At 36.6% G+C, this 14275-nt stretch overlaps 1 pseudogene; it reads left to right on the top strand.

The window, feature by feature from the left end:
* Nucleotides 1–7905: 7905 nt before the first annotated feature.
* On the top strand, nucleotides 7906–8280 carry LOC144253737 (immunoglobulin lambda variable 1-40 pseudogene; annotated as a pseudogene).
* Nucleotides 8281–14275: the final 5995 nt, after the last annotated feature.

Consider the following 14275-nt stretch of genomic DNA (forward strand, 5'->3'; position numbering starts at 1 on the left):
ACCTGGGTACCCATCAGAGGGACACTAGCTCCCACAGAAGGATCCTGGATTAGTTACCCCAGAAGTTAGCATTGCCTGGAGCTAGCTAAGGGCAGAGAACTGACATCAAATTTTGTTTCCATGAGGGATTCTTTGTAAGACCTGTGATGGGTACTTCCTGGGTGCTCCAACAGCTTTGGTGATGCATTCAACCTCAGGACAGGGGTTGTGTCTATTCCCTTCTCTGAACTCCCCTATCTGAACCCAACATGAAATTGAGGTTGAGTTTTTTCAGGGCTTTTGAGCCCTTGCTATCTGCAGGCCCTGCAACCACTGAGATCCCCTCTTCCCTAACTTGCATGAGGAAAAGGTCCCTCAGGCCTGGAGTGTCATTTTGGGCCATCTCCTCTCCCCATGTGCCTGATTCCTGCTGTTCCCCAAACATGGGACCATGACTTGAATTCTCTAGGTATCTCTAGTGTCTGATGCATGTGAATTACCTTATTTATTCTAAAAGATTAAATGAGTGAAAGAAGAAATGAAAGACTCATCTAATTCATTTAATGTTAGCATTATTCCTATTGGAGGGGAAGAAATTCTTGAAGCACTGATTATCTCTGAACTTGCTGAATAATTTCCACCTTTGGATACCAGGGTCACAATGTGATAAATGTACAAAAACAAATAAAAAGACAACAACAACAACAACAAAAAACCCTTCCTCCTGCTTTTATATCTGGCCTCTCCTTTGTGAATCTGAAAACAGGTGTTGCATTTCCCACATCTTGTTCTATGGATTACCTGTTACTCTGCCACACAAGGTTCGTTTGGCCCAGGAGTCTCAGTAACAAGCACTTGACATTTTACCGCTTTTCTATTTCTTCTGCTTTTATCTTACACCACACACCCACAAATCCCCCCTGACAGATATCTTTGTCCCAATTGTGTCTTATAATTTCCCCAGAGCTGATGCTCTAATACAGGATATAATGATGTGCACGGTCCAGATTAAACATGTTTTGGTCAATGCAGAATTCATTTTAGGAAAATAAACAGATTCACAGATGGGCAGAATCCATGAACATGGACATTGGTGTGGTCCCAGAATTTTTTTCCCTAGACTTCAATTGCTAAGTAAGCTAGTTCATCATGCCACCTTCCCTGGGTCAGGGACCCAGACACTGTGAGTTCACATGGGGAAGATACAGGGGATAGGGAAATTTTCATGAGCAGCCCCAACTCTGGGAGACAAATGGAGCTGGTATAAAAGGCCTGGGGCAGTGGAGCTATTAGAGTGAGGCCTAAGAAGGAGCTGTGTTCACCATGGCCTGGATTCTTTTCCTCCTTCCAATCTTCTGTCAATGCACAGATAGTTACGGGCCTCAGAGTCCTGTGGGAGGCCCATAGCCTGAGTCATTACTCTCTGCCTTAAATTCCCAAGTCACTAACCCCTGCCTCTGCTTTTCACTTTGATGGCTCTGTGCATATAGGTTCCCTCTCATTTCCTGTGCTTATACAGCCATTCCCCTTCTCTGCATCTCTAGGACTCACCAGCACTCTGAACAAAGACCTACTGTTGGTAGGAAAAAAACATGTAGTGGTACTAGCAGGACTTAGACAGTCTTGTATCTGACTCAGACTCAGACAGACAGCTGGGACCCGGGTTCCCCAAATGAATTTCTGGATACAAAGATGTCTCAACCAATGAAGTGTATTTGTAAATCTCTGGCCTCCAGTCTGTGGACAAAAACAATTATTACTGTCCTGTATATGAAATTAGTACTATGACAATAAAACAACCATATGAGGTAGTGGGACCTGTCTCTCATCTATAGAGGTTCCAAGTTTATGTCATTTTACTGTGGTGGTCAAGAACCTCATGTTTATAAAATAACACATCAGATTCTAGTTTACATTAGTGGCACACCATAATTCTCTTCCATCACATAATGCTCAGAGGAACTGCAAAATGCAAAACAAAAAATCCCAACACTTATATTAAGACTAAAGATAATAAAATTTTTAATTATCACCAGTAAAGAAGGTATGGCACAGAAGTTGAAACGAATCAAGATGATAGCCCATAATATCATTATAAGTCAATATGCAACAAGAGTTTATTATAGTTTTAGTAGTGTTCAGTGTCTCTTCCCATCAGGATCTAGAAATTGTAGTTGCAAATTGTACACTAAATTCTGTAACTACATTATCTTTAAAACAATATAATTGAGTTAAACATGTAAACATTCCTGATGTCTCTGCAGACTGATATTTAAGGGCTAGTTTTATTTTTTCTTTCTATTTGCTTTTTAAAACTCCTTAATTTTGTACTCATGCATACTGTACATGTGAATAATAGAATTGAGATGTTGTGCTTAAAGTGGAAGCAGAAAATTTGAATTTTTTAAAATAAATTTTCTTGCCTGTATAAGATATTTTTCAACTTAATTACAAATTTCAATAATCTAAAACCTTAGAACATAACAACAAAATTGGTTAATTTTATGTTGTCATAATATCAAGCCTGGTGAAAAAATAGTCTGCATTTAACATCTCCAACTCAGTAATCTTAGAAACTGCATTTTTGTTTAAATTAATGAAGAAAGGGACAATAAGGATAGGCTAATATCTTCACTTAAGTGGTTTATTCTTCCTATGAATAACCAGTGTATGCGTATATCTATGCATTAATTCATAGACTGGTCTTAGTGAACTGATTAACTCAGGCTAGCTGAGCATAAGTCATCATTCCTTTTGATTTATACATCACCTTAAGGCATCTGGATTTAACAGTGAATATACAGTTTTAGTATATTACATTTATTTTCACTTTAATGCCACTGTGGAATATTTAAACCATCTCATAGATGAGTAGCATATTTCATAGACTGATGAGATTTAGTGTTATCTCATGTGCTTATATTTTTATTAGTTGTTTTTAGACATATAAGACAGAAAAGCATATTTTGACATATTTTTCATACATGGGGTACAACCAATTACAAATTTTGATACCATTTTTTTGAGGTGGAGCTATAGTGTTCATTTATTAATATATGAACTCAGGGAAATTATATTCAATTCATTCTATTGTCTTTCCTATTCTCATCTCCTTTCTTTCCTTTCATTCTCCTATTTGTAATACAATAAAATTCTATATTTGCTCCACCCACTATCCTTTCCTATGAGTTAGCAACTACATATCATAGAGAGCATTCAGCCTTTGTGTTTTTGGAACTGGCTTATTTCACTTAGGATGATAGTCTCAATTTTATCCATTTACTCACAAATGCCATAATTCCATTCTACTTTAAAGCTAAGAAATATTCCTTTGTCTATATGTACCACACTTTCTTTGTCCCTTCATGTGTTGAAGAACAACTAGGTTGGTCTCATACTTCAGCTATTGTGAAATGAGCTGCTATAAACATTAATGTGGCTGCATCACTGTAGTATGCTGATTTTAAGTGCTTTGGGTATAAACTGAGAAATGGATAGCTGGGTCAAATGGTGGTTCAATTCCAAGTTTTGTGAGGAATCTCCACACTGCTTTCTAGAGTTGTTGTTAAGATTTGCAGTTCCATCATTATGTGCTTATTTTGTATCTGCAATTTTCTTTCTGAATCCTTTATCATTTTATACAGTTTGTTTCATGTTGCTGGGTCTAAAGAAAATGCATAGGCAACAAAATAAAATTAAACCCCTATCTCTCACCATGCACAAAACTTAACTCAAAATGGATCAAGGACCTAGGAATTAAACTAAAGACTACATCTAATAGAAGAAAAAGTAGTCCCTAATCTTCATCATGTGGGATTAGTCCCCGACTTCCTTAATAAGACTCCTATAGCACAAGAATTAAAACCACAAATCAAAAAATGAGATGGAATCAAACTAAAAAAGGTTTTTTTTTTTTCAGCAAAAGAAACAATCTATGAGGTGAACAAAGAGCCTACATTGTGGGAGCAAATTTTTACCTCTCACACAACAGATAGAGCATTAATCTCTACTGTATATAAAGAACTCAAAAATCTAAACACCAAAAACAAACAAACAAACAAAACAATAACAACAAACAAATAACCCAATCAACAAATGGGTCAAGAACCGAACAGATACTTCTCAGAAGAGGATATACAATCAATCAATAAATATATGAAAAAATACTCATCATCTCTAGCAATCAGAGAAATGCAAATCAAAAATACTCTAATATATCATCTGACTCCAGTCAGAATAGCAGCTATTATGAAGACAAACCACAATATGTGTTGGCGAGGATGTGGGGAAAAAAGGTACAGTCCTTCATTGCTAGTGGGACTGAAAATTGGTGCAGCCAATATGGAAAACAGTATGGAGATTTCTTGGAAATCTGGGAATGGAACCACCATTTGACCCAGCTATCCCTCACCTTGGACTATACCCAAAGGACTGAAAAATAGCATACTACAGGGACACAGACACATCAATGTTTATAGCAACACAATTCACAATATATAAACAGTGGATCCAGCAGCACAATTCACAATACCTCAATGGTGGAGCCAACCTAAATGTCCTAAATGTGGATGAATGGATTAAAAAGTGTGGCATATATACTCAATTGAATTTTGCTCAGCATTTAAAAAGAACAAAATCATGGCATTTACAGGTAAATGGATAGTGTTGGAGAAGATAATGCTAAGTGAAGTTAGCCAATTCCCCCCCAAAAATGCCGAATATTTTCTCTGATATAGGGAGGCTGATTCATAGTCAGGTAGGGAGGGGGAGCATGGGAGGATTAGATGAAATCTAGATAGGGAAAATGGGTTTTATGGAAAGGGAAGGGGCAGGGGATTAGCATGGATGGTGGAATGTGATGGACATCATTATCCAAAGTATATGTATGAAGACTTGAATTGGTGTCAACCTAGTTTATATAGAAACAGAGATATGAAATGTTGTGGCATACATGTGTAATAAAAATTGTAATGCAAAAAAGTACATGTATAAAGACATGAATTGGTATGAACATACTTTATATACAAAGATATGAAAAATTATTCTCTATATGTGTAATAAGAATTATAATGCCTTCCACTGTCATGTATTTAAAATAATAAAATAAATAAAAAGGGATTAAAATATTTTAGGTTAATTTTTGGAAATAAAATTAGAGAAAGGATAATCAAAGGAAAACTCTATATGTGCTGGTGGATTTGGGTACACTCATGAAAAAGAGGAAAATAATATTTTCTGTTCTGCAATGGAGTAGGGAAGAATTTTTTTCTTGCTCTTTCTGAATTGAAGGCCAAGTGGATCATAACCTATGGAAATAAAGAATTTGCAGGAAATAAACAGTCATTGCACTTAAGAGAACAATATGAAGACGGAAAATAAATTTACATTAAAACTACAGAAAAGCACAAAAGAACATACATTGCCTATTCCTCACCAGTAGAAGAAATAAGGAAGAAAGGAAAGAAGGATTGAATGAAGAAATAATGATTAAAATTTAATATATTAAAGATTTATAAATTTGAATGACTTGATAATGCACAGTCTAGTATAATTCATTTTACAATTATCTATTAATCAGGAAATGTAAGTTTTTTTCAAATGTCTATACAATTGCTTTCAGAAATATAAAAAATGTATTAAGCAATGTACACAATTTATCTTATCACAGAAATAAACACAATTAGTCCATTTTTATTCCTGTGTATATTTAATTACAAATTGTGATAGAGTTGAAAAGTAGCAACCTACTATGCTTTGAGTTATGTTCCTAAGTATGGAAGTTTCTAGGCTGTAGAATGACACTTGTCTTGGGATCTGAAACTGTCAAAATTATGAAAAAATATTCAACATCTCTAGCAGGTAGAGAAATTGAAATTAAAACTACATTGAGTTTTCATCTCATTCCAGTCACAATGGCAATTATCAAGAATACAGGCAAGAATCACTGTTGATGATGATGTGGGGGAAAGGTACACTCATACATTGCTGGTGGAACTGCAAATTGGTGCAACTATTCTGGAAAGTTGTATGGAGATTCCTCAGAAAACTTGGAATGGAACCACTATTTGACCTGGTTATCCTACTCCTCGGTTTATACCCAAAGGTATTAAAATTAGTATACTATTATTATGCAGCCATATCAGTGTTTACAGCAGTTCAATTCACAATATATAAGCTAAGGAAACAGCCTAGATACCCTTAAACAGATAAATGGATAAAGAAAATGTGATATATATATATATATATATATATATATATATATATATATACACACAGAACAATATTACTTGGCTATAAAGATTAAAAAGTAGGCATTTATGGATAAATGGTTGAAACTGGACACTATCATCTTAAGTGAAATGAACCAATCCTAAAAACAGAAAGGCTGAATATTCCCTCTGATATATGAATGCTAATTCTAAATAAGGGTAAGGGATGAGGATAAATAAAAATACTTGGGATTAGATAAAGGGGAATGAAGGGAAAGGATGGGATTTTGGAAGAGGAAACATAGTAGAATGAATTGGACATAGTTTCCTATGTGTATATATGAACACATGAGCAATGCAATTATACATCCTGTACAACCAGAAGAGTGGGAAGTTACTCTCCATATATGTATAATATGTGAAAAGACATTCTATTGTCATCTATAACCAATAAGAACAAATAAAAAGTCAAATAAAAAGTTTTTTAAAATTCAGAATATGATTTACTTCCTCAGCTGGAAACATGGGACCCTTGTGAGATACACTGAATCATATTGAACAAATATGAACAAAAGCTGATATTCATGCCCACACTACCAGCATGTGTCACAGTGACAAGGACAATGCATTTTCATCCATGACTGGATATATCCATGAGTCCTTGAATCTGAGTCCTTTCAGGTTCTCCAGTCCCTGTGGCATTCCATGTAGACAATGGTGGCTGAAATGCTATAAGGCTGTGACTGACTTATAGTCACAACTCTCAGCCCCGTTTGCCTGCAATAAGGGTTACAAATATGTGAACTGAGAAAGTTTAAAATCATGCATACAAGAATCCTCTAAATAGCATCAAATGGCTGGCTACTCATAAAATTTTGTAACTGAGTTTTTTGCAAGTCCAAGATAAAAGGACTATTGGAATGATTTTTGTTTTGTGGATAAACTAGATGGTACCTGCAAGCTAATGAAACCAGAAACTTTATGTTAATTAATCTCAGATTAAACATGATATGAGAAGAATTCATGTCAAAGACACAATCTTAGTTAACTCAAGGGAATAGTCAAGTGAACTATGCAAACATTCATGGTGAGAAGTCTGAGGAATTCAAGAAGCCCTTCCTGAGATAATGAGGAGACAACACAAGGAGCTCATTGGCCTGGCACCTAGGCAGATGCAGTAGGGTATAGTGGGGATGAGGACTGTCTCATGGGATTCCGATCACAATATCACATGATGATGTGTATGGGCTTGGACAACAGGGGGCACTGCAGACCAGTTAAAAGGAGTCAGGAAATAATCAGAACTGTAATGAGCCACTTTGCCCTGCCTGATGCTATCATGTTAGGGCTCACAGCTGTGACCTCCCCCACCCCTGAGCCAACCCAACCCCACCCCTATATACTTACTTGGCATCTTTATGTACAGGAGTTGCCCAGGGTGCAATCAGAAAACTGGAAGAAACCTAATTTGCATGGATAGACCCTCCTCTTCTCAGAGTATAAAGAGGGTAAGGGAAAAACTTGGGGGAAACTCTGTTCAGCATTGGTAACTGGATGCAGAGCACATGATGACCTTCAGCATGTCCTGGTCCTGTCTCCTCCTCACATTCCTTGTTCGGTGCACAGGTGACAAAATATGGAGGAGAGATAGGGTATGGGAGTCCTCTGATATGGGCCAAGATTCTACTCTTTTTTCTAAACAAAATTTACCCTCTCCATGTCCCTCCCACTTCCAGGATCTTGGGCCCAGTCTTTGCTGACTCAGCAGCCCTCTCTGTCTGGGATTCCAGGACAGAGGGTCACTATCTCCTGCACTGGAAGCGGCAACAATATCGGTGGCAATTATACAAACTGGTATCAGCAGCTCCCAGAAACGGCCCCTAAACTCCTCATCTATGGTAATAGCAATCAACACTCAGGGTCCCTGATCACTTCTCTGGCTCCAAGTCTGGCAACTCTGCTTCACTTTTGTTTTGTGGATAAACTAGATGGTACCTACAAGCTAATGAAACCAGAAACTTCACTGACCATCACTGGGCTCCAGCCTGTGGATGAGGCTGACTATTACTGTCAGTCTTATGATGACATCTGAAGGCTTGCACAAGCTCTGGGCTCATGGGGAAGTAAGACAAGAACACTTTACCATCTGTCAGGAGGGCAAACACTCAGCAGCTTTGCTCAGACCTAGTCTCTGGCTCTTTTTGCTACCACTACTATAGGCCCAGCTGAATCTACCGGCACTGCTTTGAGTGAGAAGCCTCTTATTCTACACCCTCAGAATCATTCACAGCAGCATGCTCCTTGAAAATTGTCTCGATAAAAACAGAAATTTCTGCTTTTCATTAGCTTCTCATCGCTGTGGTCTCTTTGCCCTGAAGTTCCAGTGATTAGGCAGCCAGTGCAACCATTTTCATCTCTGACTTGACAAGTGATGGGGAATACTGTGGTTCCATACTCAATTTTTTCTATTTCCAGGAATTCTAGAACTGTGGACTCCTTGGTCTTCATTGTGTTATGTCTTTGATTCACATTTTAGCTTAAATTTATAAATTTTAATTTGTTATATTTGACAGCAGAATGTATTACAACTCAAATTATACACAGACCACAATTTTTCATATGTCTGTTTTTACACAAAGTAGAGTCCCACTATTCATGTCTTCCTACATGTACTTAGGGTAATGATGTCCATTTCATTCTACAGTCTTTCCTACCATTATACCCCCTTTCTTCTCCATCCCGTTTGCCCTATCTAGAGTTCATATAATTCTCCCTCAACCCCTGCCCCAACCACATTTTATGAATCAGTATCCTTAAATCAGAGAAAATACTTGGCATTTGGTTTTTTGGGATTGGCTAACTCACTTAGCATTATATTCTCCAACTCCGTCCATTTACCTGCAAGATCCATGATTTTCTTTTCTTTTTTTTAAATCTGTATTGCACTTTATTTTACTTTACTTTTTTTTACATTTGAATCAGATGGGATATACTCTCTCATTTTTCTGAATATGCAGGTTGCAGAATCACATTCGTCATGCATTCACATATATACACACAGTAATAATAATGTTTGTTTCATTCTATTATCCTTCCTATCTCGCCAACCCCTCCCCTCCCATCACTTCTCTCTACCTAATCTAGGGTAATGCTATTCTATTTTTTTCTTCTCACATGTTCATACATGTATTTTGTATAAATTGAGGGTCTCTTTCCACGATTCATGCAATTCCCTTTCTCCCTCCCTTTCCCTTCCACCTCTCTTCCCTATCTAGCGGTAATCTTCTTCCAATGCTCTTCCTTTCTTCCCCATTTTGAGTCACCCCCCCCATATCAGAGAAAACATTCGACATTTGTTTTTTTGGGACTGGCTAACTTCACTTAGCATAATCTGCTCTAATGCCATCCATTTCTCTGCAAATGCCATGATCATCTTATTTTTTAGTGCTGAGTAATATTCCATTGTGTATATATGCTACATTTTTTTTATCCACTCATTCATTGAAGGGCATCTAGGTTGGCTCCAAGTCTAGCTATTGTGAATTGTGTTGCTATAAACATTGATGTGGCTGTGTCCCTGTAGTATACTGCTTTTAGGTCCTTTGGGTTTAGCCTGAGAAGAGGAATAGCTGGGTCAAATGGTGGTTCCATTCCCAGCTTCCCAAGGAATCTCCATATTGCTTTCCAAATTGGCTGCACCAATTTGCAGTCCCACCAGCAGTGTATGAGTGTACCTTTTCCCCTGCATTCTCACCAGCACTTGTTGTTTGTCTTCATCATGACTGCCATTTTTACTGGAGTGAGATGGTATCTTAGAGTAGTTTTAATTTGCATTTCTCTGATTGCTAGAGATGATGAGCATTTTTTCATATATTTGTTAATTGATTGCATATCCCTTCTGAGAAGTGTCTGTTCAGGTCCTTGTCCCATTTGTTGATTGGGTTATTATTATTATTTTTTTTTTGGTGTTTAGCTTTTTGAGTTCTTTGTATATCCTAGAGATTAGAGCTCTATCTGATGTGTGAGGGGTAAAAATTTGTTCCCAGGAGGGAGGCTCCCTATTCACCTCACAAATTATTTCTCCTGCTGAGGAAAAAACTTTTTAGTTTGAATTAATCCCATTTGTTGATTCTTATTTTTAATTCTTGTGCTATAGTTTTCTTATTAAGGAAATTGGGGCCTAGCCCCACGTGATGAAGATTAGGGCCTACTTTTTCTTCTATTATACACAGAGTCTCTGGTTTAATTCCTAGATCCTTGATCCATTTTGAGTTAACTTTTGTGCATGGTGAGAGATAGGGATTCAATTTCATTTCATTGCATGTTGATTTCCAGGTTTCCTAACACCATTTGTTGAAGATGCTATCCTTTCTCCAGTGCATGCTTTTAGCACCTTTGTCTAATGTAAGGTAGTTGCAGTTTTGTGGGTTAGTCTCTGTGTCCTCTATCCTGTACCATTGGTCAACCAACCTGTTTTGGTGCCAGTACCATACTGTTTTTGTTATTATTGATCTGTAGTATAGTTTAAGATATGGTATAGTGATACCATCTGTTTCACTCTTCCTGCTTATAATTGCTTAGAATAGCTATTCTGGGTCTCTTAGTTTTCCAGATGAATTTTATAATAGCTTTTTCTATTTCTGTGAGGAATGCCATTGGGATTTTGATCAGAATTGCATTGTATCTGTATGGTGCTTTTGGTAATATGGTCATTTTAATGACATTAATTCTGCCTATCTATGAGCAAGGTAGATCTTTCCATCTTCTAAGGTCTTCTTCTATTTTCTCTTTAGGGTTCTATGGTTTTCATTGTATGTATCTTTCACCTCTTTTGTTAAGTTGATTCCCAAGTATTTTTTTGAGGATATTGTGAATGGGGTAGTTTTTCTCATTTTCTTTTCAGAGGATTTGTCACTGATATACAGTAATCCCTTTGATTTATGTGTGTTGATTTTATATCCTTCCACTTTGCTGAATTCACTTACTAGTTTTAGAAGTTTCTTGGTAGAGTTTTTTTTTTTGCATCTTCTGGGTAGAATCATATCATCAGCATATAGTACTAGTATAAGTTCTTCTTTTTGTATAGTTATTCCTTTAATTTCTTTCATCTGTGTAATTGCTCTGGCCAGTGTTTCAAGAACTATGTTGAATAGAATTGGTGAAAGAGGGCATCCTTGTCTTTTTTCAGATTTTAGAGGGAATGCCTTCACTTTTTCTCTGTTTAGAATGATGCTGGACTTAGGCTTCGTGTAGATAGCTTTTACAATGTTGAAGTAAGTTCCTGTTATCCCTAGTTTTTCTATTGTTTTGAACAATAAGGGGTGCTATATTTTGTCAAATGCTTTTTCTGTGTCTCTCAAGATGATCATGTGGTTCTTATCTTTAAGTCTATTGATATGATGAATTACATTTAATGATTTCCGTATGTTGAACCAACCTTGCATCCCAGGAATGAATCCCATTTGATTATGGTGCACAATGTCTTTGATATGTTTTTGTATCCAATTTGCCAGGATTTTATTGAGGATTTTTGCATCTATATTAATTAGAGATATTGGTCTGAAGTTTTCTTTCTTAGAAGTGTCTTTGTCTGGGTTTTGTAATCAGGGTGATATTGGCCTCGTAGAATGAATTTGGAAGTACTCCCTCTTTTTCTATTTCCTGAAATAGATTGAATAATAATGGTATTAGTTATTCTTTGAAGGTTTTATAAAACTCAGCTGTATATCCATCTGGTCCTGGGCTTTTATTGGTTGGTAATCTTTTGATGGATTCTTCTATTTCCTCACTTGATATTGGTCTGTTTAAGTTGTGTAAATCTTCCTGACTCAATATGGGAAGATCATATTAATTAAAGAATCTATTGATGCCTGCACTGACTTCTATTTTATTGGACTATAAGGTTTCAAAATAATTTATAATTATCTTCTGTATTTCTGTAGTGTCTGTTGTGATATTGCCTTTTTCATCTCATATACTAGTAATTTGGGTTCTCTCTCTTCTTCTCTTTGTTAGCATGGCTAAGGGTCAATCTTATTTATTTTTTCAAAAAATAAAATTTTAGTTTTGTCCATTTTTTCATTTCTTTTGTTTCAATTTCATTGACTTCAGCTCTGGTTTTCATTATTTTTTGCCTTCTAATACATTTGCTGTTGATTTGTTCTTCTTTTCCTAGGGCTTTGAGATGTAGGGTGAGGTCATTTATTTGTTGGCCTTTTCTTCTTTTAAAGGAATGAACTTCATGCAATGAATTTTCCTCTTAGTACTGCTTTCATAGTGTCCCAGAGATTTCAATATGTTGTGTCAGTATTTTCATTTACCTCTAAGATATTTTTTAATTTTCTCCTTGATGTCTTCTGTAACCCATTGTTCATTCAGTAACATATTGTTCATTCTCCATGTGATGTAGAAATTTTTCTTCCTTATTTTATCATTGATTTCCAATTTCATTCCATTATGAGTGGATAAAATTCATGGTAATATCTCTCCTCCTTTGTATTTGCTAGGAGTTGTCCTATGGCATAATATGTGGTCTATTTTTGAAAATGATCCATGTTCTGCTAAGAAAAAGGTATATCTGCTTGATGTTGGTTGATATATTCTATATATGTCAATTAAGTCTAAGTTATTGTTTTATTGAGTTCTATAGTTTCTTTATTCAAATTTTGTTTTGAAAGTTCTGTTGTGGTGAGAGAGGTGTGTTAAAATCACCCATGATTATTGTGTTGTGGTCTATTTGTCTCTTGAAATTGAGAAGAGTTTGATTGATGAACATAGCTGCACCATGGTTTGGGGCATATATATTAATGATTGTTAGGTCTTCTTGGTGAATGGTTCCCTTTAGCAGTATGTAGTATCCTTCTTTATCCCTTTTGATTAACTTTGGCTTGAAGTCTATTTTATTTGATGTTAGTATGGCCACCCCTGTTTGCTTCTGTGGTCCATGTAGGAGGTATAATTTTTCCCAACCTTTCACCTTCAGTCTGTGTATGTCTTTTCTTATCAGATGAGTCTCCTGAAGGCAGCATATTGTTGGATCTTTTTTTAAAATTGAGTCTGCTAGCCTATGTCTTTTGATTGATGAGTTTAAGCCATTAACATTTAAGGTTACTATTGAAATATGGTTTGTACTTCCAGCCATGTTTGTTTATTTTTGTTATTTAACTTCATTTGTTTTTTTCTCTTTGATCAGTTTTTCCTTTACTGTACTACCTCCCACTGTTGATTTTCATTGTTATTTTTCATTTCCTCTTCATGTAATGTTTTGCCCATGATGCTTTGAAGTGCCAGTTTTCTAGCTGAAAATTCTTTTAACTTTTGTTTATCATGAAAGGTTTTTATTTCATCTTCAAACCTGAAGCTTAATTTTGCTGGATACAAGATTCTTGGTTGGAACCCATGGAAACAATCACCTATTTGCATTTAGTAATTTACATGTAGTAGAAATAGTAACACTTGGGAGGTTGGGAGAGGAAAAGAAGGAGGAAGAAAAGTAAAAAGAAAAGAAAAAGTAAAAAGAGTGGGGAAGAGATAGAGAAAAAGGAATGAAAAAGAGAGAGGAAAAGAGAGAAGAGAAAGATAAAAAGAAAAAAGGAAAGAAGGAAAAAAGAAAAAAAAATGCAATCTTAGAATTCTATTTTCTTCTCTTCAGTAGAGGGCATTGTGCATTTCAGGTTGCATCACTGCCCTCAGGATGGGGGAGGCAATCCTGTGAGGCAGCTCTCTCGGGTTCCTCTCCAATCTTGGTCTTTGGATTACCCCACGTCTCTATCTCCCTCACTTCTCCTGCCCACCAGGCCCCAATTACTGGGACTCTTCTCTGCAGCCCTGGGTTCACTCTGGGCTTGTGGCACCCTGGCCATCCCATGCTTCTATTCAACTGAGCGGCTATCTCTCTGTTGGGTAGTCACCAAGTCATCACAGCTGTGGAGAAGGGGAGTTGGAAACCGGCAACCTGTTTTGTCATATTCCCTCTGATAGAATGCCCCCGGAGAGCTGGCGAGAAAGGTTTTGGGTTATCACAGGTGGGAGGAGGGGGACTTGGAGATCAGGCACCTTTTCAGTTTCACTCAGCTCTGATATTCATG

The sequence above is a fragment of the Urocitellus parryii genome, chromosome 3 (assembly GCF_045843805.1).
Source record: "Urocitellus parryii isolate mUroPar1 chromosome 3, mUroPar1.hap1, whole genome shotgun sequence".
NCBI lineage: Eukaryota > Metazoa > Chordata > Mammalia > Rodentia > Sciuridae > Urocitellus > Urocitellus parryii.